Source organism: Nicotiana tomentosiformis, chromosome 7, assembly GCF_000390325.3.
Source record: "Nicotiana tomentosiformis chromosome 7, ASM39032v3, whole genome shotgun sequence".
Taxonomy (NCBI): Eukaryota; Viridiplantae; Streptophyta; class Magnoliopsida; order Solanales; family Solanaceae; genus Nicotiana; species Nicotiana tomentosiformis.
Window position 1 is genome coordinate 15,394,809 of NC_090818.1, and position 6,906 is coordinate 15,401,714.

Here is a 6,906-nt window from a genome sequence, read left to right on the forward strand (position 1 = left end):
TATCCATAGTAAGGCATAATAGGACCGTGACTCCCTGAAGCACCGGGAGATGCATGAAGTGTTGAATGAAATGTTCTGGGAGGATGACCCCTACCAATTTTATCCCTGCCTCCAGACGAGGCACCATAGAAACCACCGAACTAACGAGGCCTCTTATCAGACCTCTCCCCTCTCTCCTGTGTAAGAACCATCTCGATCCTCCTTGCGACATTAGTAGCCGCCTGAAAAAAAAATCTCACTTTCGGTCTCCTTGGCCATCTGAAGTTTGATAGGGTGGGTGAGTCCCTCAATAAACCTCCTCACTCTCTCTCCCTCTGTAGGTAGTAAAAGGAGAGCATGACGGGCCAAATCCACAAAACGGGACTCATACTGAGTAACAGTTATACTGCCCTGCTGTAGACGCTCGAATTGCTTGCGGAATTCCTCTCTTAGTGTGATAAGGAGGAACTTCTCCAGAAATAGCTGAGAAAACTGCTCCTAGGTAAGTGCAGGAGATCCGACTTGTCGGGTCAATGTATAATATCTCCACCACCTCTTGGCAGAACCCGTCATCTAAAATACAGCAAAATCAACCCCATTGGTCTCAACTATACCCATGTTCCGCAACACCTCGTGGCAGCGTTCAAGATAATCCTGTGGGTCCTCAAAAGGTGTACCACTGAAGTGAACTAGAAAGAGCTTAGTTAACTTATCCAGTCTCAATAAGGCCTCAAAAGACATGGCGAGCCTATCACCGGTCTGTGCCGCAACAACTGGATGAACTACCCCAACTAGCGGGGCTGTTGGAGACTGATTCTGGGAAGCCATCTGCTCCGGAGCAGGTGTAGTGGGAGTTTGTGCTCCTCCCCCAGCCTGCGAGAAGGCTGGTGCCACTGGAAATGTAGCATTCTGGGCCACGCCCTCCATAAGACTTACCAAACGGACTAGAGCGTCCTGAAGTACTGGAGTGGCTATGAATCCTTCTGGGACCTTAACTAGTCCAACTGGTACATTATGAACTGGAACTTCCTCCCCAAGATCCACCTGAGGTTCTATAACAGGTGCAGCTGCTCGAGCTCTTGACTGAGCTCTACCTCTGCCTCTAGCACGACCTCGACTTCTACCCTTGGCCATAGTTGCCACCGGGGGCATCGGTAGAGGTATTACGTGTTCTCACCATCTGCGAGAGAATAAGAGTAGAATGATTCAATCATCGATGGTAGAATAAATTAGCACGACAGAATAAGAAAGAAGTGATATTATTCCTAAACTTTATAGCCTCTGAGAGATAAGTACAGACGTCTCCATACCGATCCTTCAGACTCTACTAAGCTTTCTCGTGACTAGTGAGACCTATGTAACCTAGTGCTCTGATACCAACTGTCACGACCCGAAATTTCCACCTTCGGACCGTGATGGCGCCTAAAATTTCACTTGCTAGGAAAGCCAACGTTAGAATAATATTATCCATTTTTTTAAAAAAAATTTAAATTTATTAATAACAAATAACAATTGCGGAAGTAAATTCTAAAATATAGTGAATAATCCATAAAAACAACGGTGTCTAAATACCATCCCAGAATTGGTGTCACAAGTGCACGAGCTTCTAGAATAATACAAATAAGGGGCTGAATAAGATAAAGCTGTCTGAAAATAAACACACAACTAAAGCAAAGTAGATTGGGACTTCAGAAACTGCGGACGCCGTGCAGTTATACCTCAAGTCTCCTCTAGTAGCTGAAATCCGAGCAAGTCTATGGTACGCCGCTGGGACAAACTCCAAAATCTTCACAAGAAGTGCCGAGTGTAGTATCAGTACAACCAACTCCATGTACTGGTAAGTGCTGAGCCTAACCTCGACGAAGTAGTGACGAGGCTAAGGCGGGTCACTTACATTAACCTGTACGCAATATTATTAACAACAACAAATAATAGAAATAAATCAGATAACTCATTTATAATAATTGAAGCCAACCCAGCAGTCATAACCAATTCTCATTTCTATCAATTTCCGTTGCAGCGTACAACCCGCTCTCACAATATATTGATATTCTATTTTTTTGCGGCGTGCAACCTGCTCCTCCAATATATTTATTTTAATCAAGTCAGTTGCAGCGTGCAACCTGATCATCAAATATGGAATTTTAATAAGTCTGTTGCGACGTGCAACCCGATCTTCATATATATTCATTTCGATCAATTCTATTGCGGCGTGCAAGCCTCTCCTCCAATATATTCATTTACCAATTCTTAAAGAAGAAATTTCCCCAATATATGCAACAATTAATATAAACTTTTAAGACAACAAGCATACAATAATTATGATTTAATTATGAAACAAACAATGACAAATAATAATTTATTATGGAAATCGAGGAGCAAATAGGCAGTTTAATGTTTAATATACTAAATGTCAAGTAGAAATTAATGCACATAATTCAAATAAGCATGTAGAAATTATTACAGGAATTCAAGAATTAATATTTGACAAGAAATTATGAGCGAAACAATTAATATAATAATTCATTCATGATTTAAAATAATTTATGATTTTCAAATAATTATGCAAATAATTAATTCAACGACGTATAGACACTCGTCACCTTGCCTATATGTCGTTCATATGCGATTCACATAACAAATAATTTAAGGGTTCTATTCCCTCAAGTCAAGGTTAACCACGACACTTACCTCGCTTTGCAAATTCCATTCAATTACTCGACCACACCTTTTCCTTTTAAATTTGTCTCCAAAAGCTTCAAATCTATTAAAGAACAATTCGATATACTCAATACGAATCATAGGAATTAAATCCATATGAATTTACTAATTTTTCGAATAAAAATCGAATTTCATTTAAATATTCGACAGCGGGACCCACATCTCAAATCTCGGGAAAACGTACGAAATCTGAACTCTCGTTTCGATACGTGTCCAACCATATAAAATTTATCAAATTCCGATGTCAAATGGACCTTCAAATCTTAAAATTTCGTTTTTGGAAAGTTTTACAAAAATTCCAATTTCTTCCATCTAAATCCGAAATAAATAATGAATATAGATATGGATTTGTGAAATATAATCACTTTTGGTTATAGAACACTTACCCAATTCAAAGTCGTGAAAATTTCCCTTGAAATCGCCCAAATCCGAGACTTAAAACTCAAAAATGAGTAAAAATGGCGACTTCTGAATTTATGGGCTCTGCCTAGTCATTTTCGTATTTGCGGATAAAAGTTCCGCATCTGTGGACTCGCATTTGCGAGACAAGGCTCGCATTTGTGATGCCAGGCTGCCATGTGAAGTTCCGCATCTGCGGACATTCCTGTCGCACCTGCGACATCCGCTTCTTCGCAAAATGGCCGCACCAGCGAAGACCCCAGGCCAGCCCAGTCCCGCATCTGTGCGATTCCGCCGCACCTGCGGCATCTCACCTGAGGCATCGCACCTGCGGCCAAGACCCTCGCAGGTGTGATTACATCAGATGCAGAAATTTCCAGAATTGGCTTAAGTTCACAATTCGATCCGAATCACACTCGGAGTACTCGGGACCCCGTCCGAATATACCAATAAGTACCGTAACATAATACGGACTTACTCAGGGTCTAATATCATGTCAAACAACGCTGAAATTACAATTCACACCCCGATTAGAACTTAAGAGTTTTAAACTTTTCAATTTGCAAATCTCGTGCCAAAACATATTAAATGAATCCGGAATGACTTCAAATTTGGCACACAAGTCCTAAATGACATAACAGAGCTATTCAAATTCACAGAATCGTATTCCGGCTCCGATATCAAAAAGTCAACCCCGTGGTCAAACTTGAAAATCTTTAGCCTTTGATTTACTAGTTTCTGTTAAATGGTTATAACTTGAGCTAAGGACCTCCAAATTAAATTCCGGGCATACGCCCTTTCCCCAAATCATGATACAGAGCTACCGGAACTGTCAAAATACTTATCCGGGTCCATTTGCTCAAAATATTGACCAAAGTCAACTCAATTGAGTTTTAAGGCTTTATTTCACATTTTAATCCAATTTTCACATAAAAACTTTCCTGAAAATTTTTCGGACTACGCACGCGAGTCGAGGAATGATAATTAGTGCTTTTCAAGGTTTTAGAACACATAATTACTTATTAAATTTAAAGATGATATTTTGGGTCATCACGGTGCTATTGTTGCAAGAGTTTGATATTGACATCCAAGATCGAAAAGGGAGTGAAAATCAAGTGGCGGACCACTTGTCTCGTTTGGAGGAGGAGGGGAGACCCCATGATGGCCTTGAAATCAATGACTCCTTCCCTGATGAGCAACTCTTGCCTATTTCAATGAAGGATGTGCCATGGTTTGTCTATCTAGCAAACTTCCTTGTGTGTGGAATCATTCCGGATAAGGTCTCTTCAAGTCAAAGGAAGAATCTCAAACGGTATTGTCAAGACTATTATTCGGACGATCCTTACCTCTTCCAGATTTGCACGGATGGGGTAATTAGAAGATGTGTACCAGATGAAGAATAAAATCTTATTCTTGAGGCTTGCCATTCTTCGCCTTATGGTGGTCACCATGACGGAGCGAGAACAGCGGCTAAAGTGATAAGTTGTGGTTTCTTTTGGTCCACTCTTTATAAAGATGCAAGTGATATGGTGAAAAGATGTGATGAATGCCAACGGGCAAGTGTACTCTCGAAGAAGAATGAAATGCCTCTCACTACCAAATTGGAGATTGATATCTTTGACGTGTGGGGTATTGACTTCATGGGTCCTTTTGTGAGTTCTTATGGAAAAACCTACATCTTAGTCGCGGTTGATTATGTGTCTAAATAGGTTGAGGCCGTTGCTCTACCCAACAATGAATAGAGAAGTGTGGTGGCATTTATGAAGAAGAATATTTTCACAAGATTTGGCACGTCGCGGGCTATCATAAGTGATGGGGGGTTGCATTTTTGTAACAAGGCTTTTGACACCTTGCTTTGCAAGTATGGGGTCACTCATAAAGTTACGACTCCATATCATCCTTAAGCTAGCAGTTAAGTGGAAGTCTCTAACCGGTAGATAAAGAGTATCTTGTCCAAAACAGTGAATGCTAACCAGACGGATTGGTCAAAAAAGCTTGATGATGCACTGTGGGCTTATCGAACTGGTTTCAAAACTCCTATCGGGATGTCTCCATACCGGTTGGTGTTTGGCAAAGTTTGTCATCTTCCGGTGGAACTTGAGCACAAGGCCATATGGGCTTTAAAGAAGTTAAATCTTGATTGGGATGTAGCCGCTAACTTGCGGCTTGCACATTTGAATGAATTGGATGAGTTTCGGTGCCATGAATATGCAACTTCGTCCTTGTACAAAGAGAGAATGAAGTACCTTCATGACAAATACATCCGAAACAAGGAGTTTAAGGTGGGCAATCTTGTTTTGTTGTTCAAATCACGATTGAAGATGTTTCCCGAAAAGCTGAAATCCAAATAGAGTGGTCCCTTTGAAATTGTGAGTATGACACCTTTTGGTGCATTGGACTTGAAGAACAAAAATGATGAGGTATTCCGAGTCAATGGTCTCCGGGTGAAGCATAATTTGGGACAAGCTGATGATGGCCACGTGGTGGCACTTATTCATTTGAAGTGATGGTAATCTACATCATGTCGTGACGTTAAAGTGCGGACCGCATAGTTCTGAATGCTATAGCAGAAGGCAACTATGACTGCACAATTCTTGTGCGGACTACACAATTCTTGTGTGGACCACACAAATTGAGATGGGAAATTTCAAACTCTCTGAAGTTTGGTCTGTCAGAAAATTGGCCATTTTGCTGTCGCACATCGAATTATGCGGTCCGCAGCCAAAATCTATGGTCGCACAACATATTGTGCATACCGTAGATCAACAAGGCTATCGAGCCTTCAAGTAATAGAGTGCGGACCGCAGAAGGAATTTTGCAGCCGCACTTCTCCTTTCATTCCCCAAGTCGGCGTCTGATTATAAATAGTAACCTTGGGATACTGTACAAGTTTTTTCCTCTCTAAGCATTCTAAATTCTAAAACTTGAAAATCATATTTTCAATCATCTGCCACACTCCATACACATCTGTGATCACGTAGTTGCACTCCTTCATATCTGGTATGTTTAATTTCTCATAGAATTTTTCACTTTTTAGTTAAATTTATAATTTGTTAGATAATTTTAGGCCATTTGTCAATAGATTTCTATTTTACTACCATGTGGGGGTTAATCTATAATGGGTCAACTACTAATTGCTTTATAGGGACTTTGTAAATTCATTTGCATGATTAATTGCTAATACCATGTTGAATCTTTGCAAAAAACGTGAAAATCCTAGAAGTCTAATCGTTTTGATTTATGAAATCTGTGGTCGCACAAGAAATTGTGCGGTCTGCAGAAGTTGAAATCTAGGGTCTTTGGTTAATTAAATTGTGTGGCCGCACTTGAAATTGTGCGGACCGTAGAAATTCCATCGCGGTCGCAGAAAAGTGTGTGCGACCGTAGATCAGGCCAATCTCTGTCATTAGAAAGTTGGCACTTTTGGGAATTCTAAAGTGCGGCCGCAATGAGAAATGTGCGGACCACACTTCTATTCTGCAGTCGCACTCCAAATAGTACGGACTGCAGTTCCATCTCTACGGCCGCACTTCCAAATTATGCAGTCCGCACAACCCAGTCTGCAACCGCACTTGCAGTTATGCAGACCGCACTTCCCCTCCCTGCACTTATGTTATGCAATGTGATATAATGTCTGTGTTCAACTGAATTACAACTGAATTCTATTGTTGCTTATTACAGAAAATGGTCAGATCTCGAGGTCGTGGTGACACTTCAAAGGGGAGGGGTGAGCCTTCCAGAGACAGAGGCAAAAGCAATTTTCCCCTCGCATATCGAGAAGAAAAAGGTCCGGGAGGACCGTTTTGT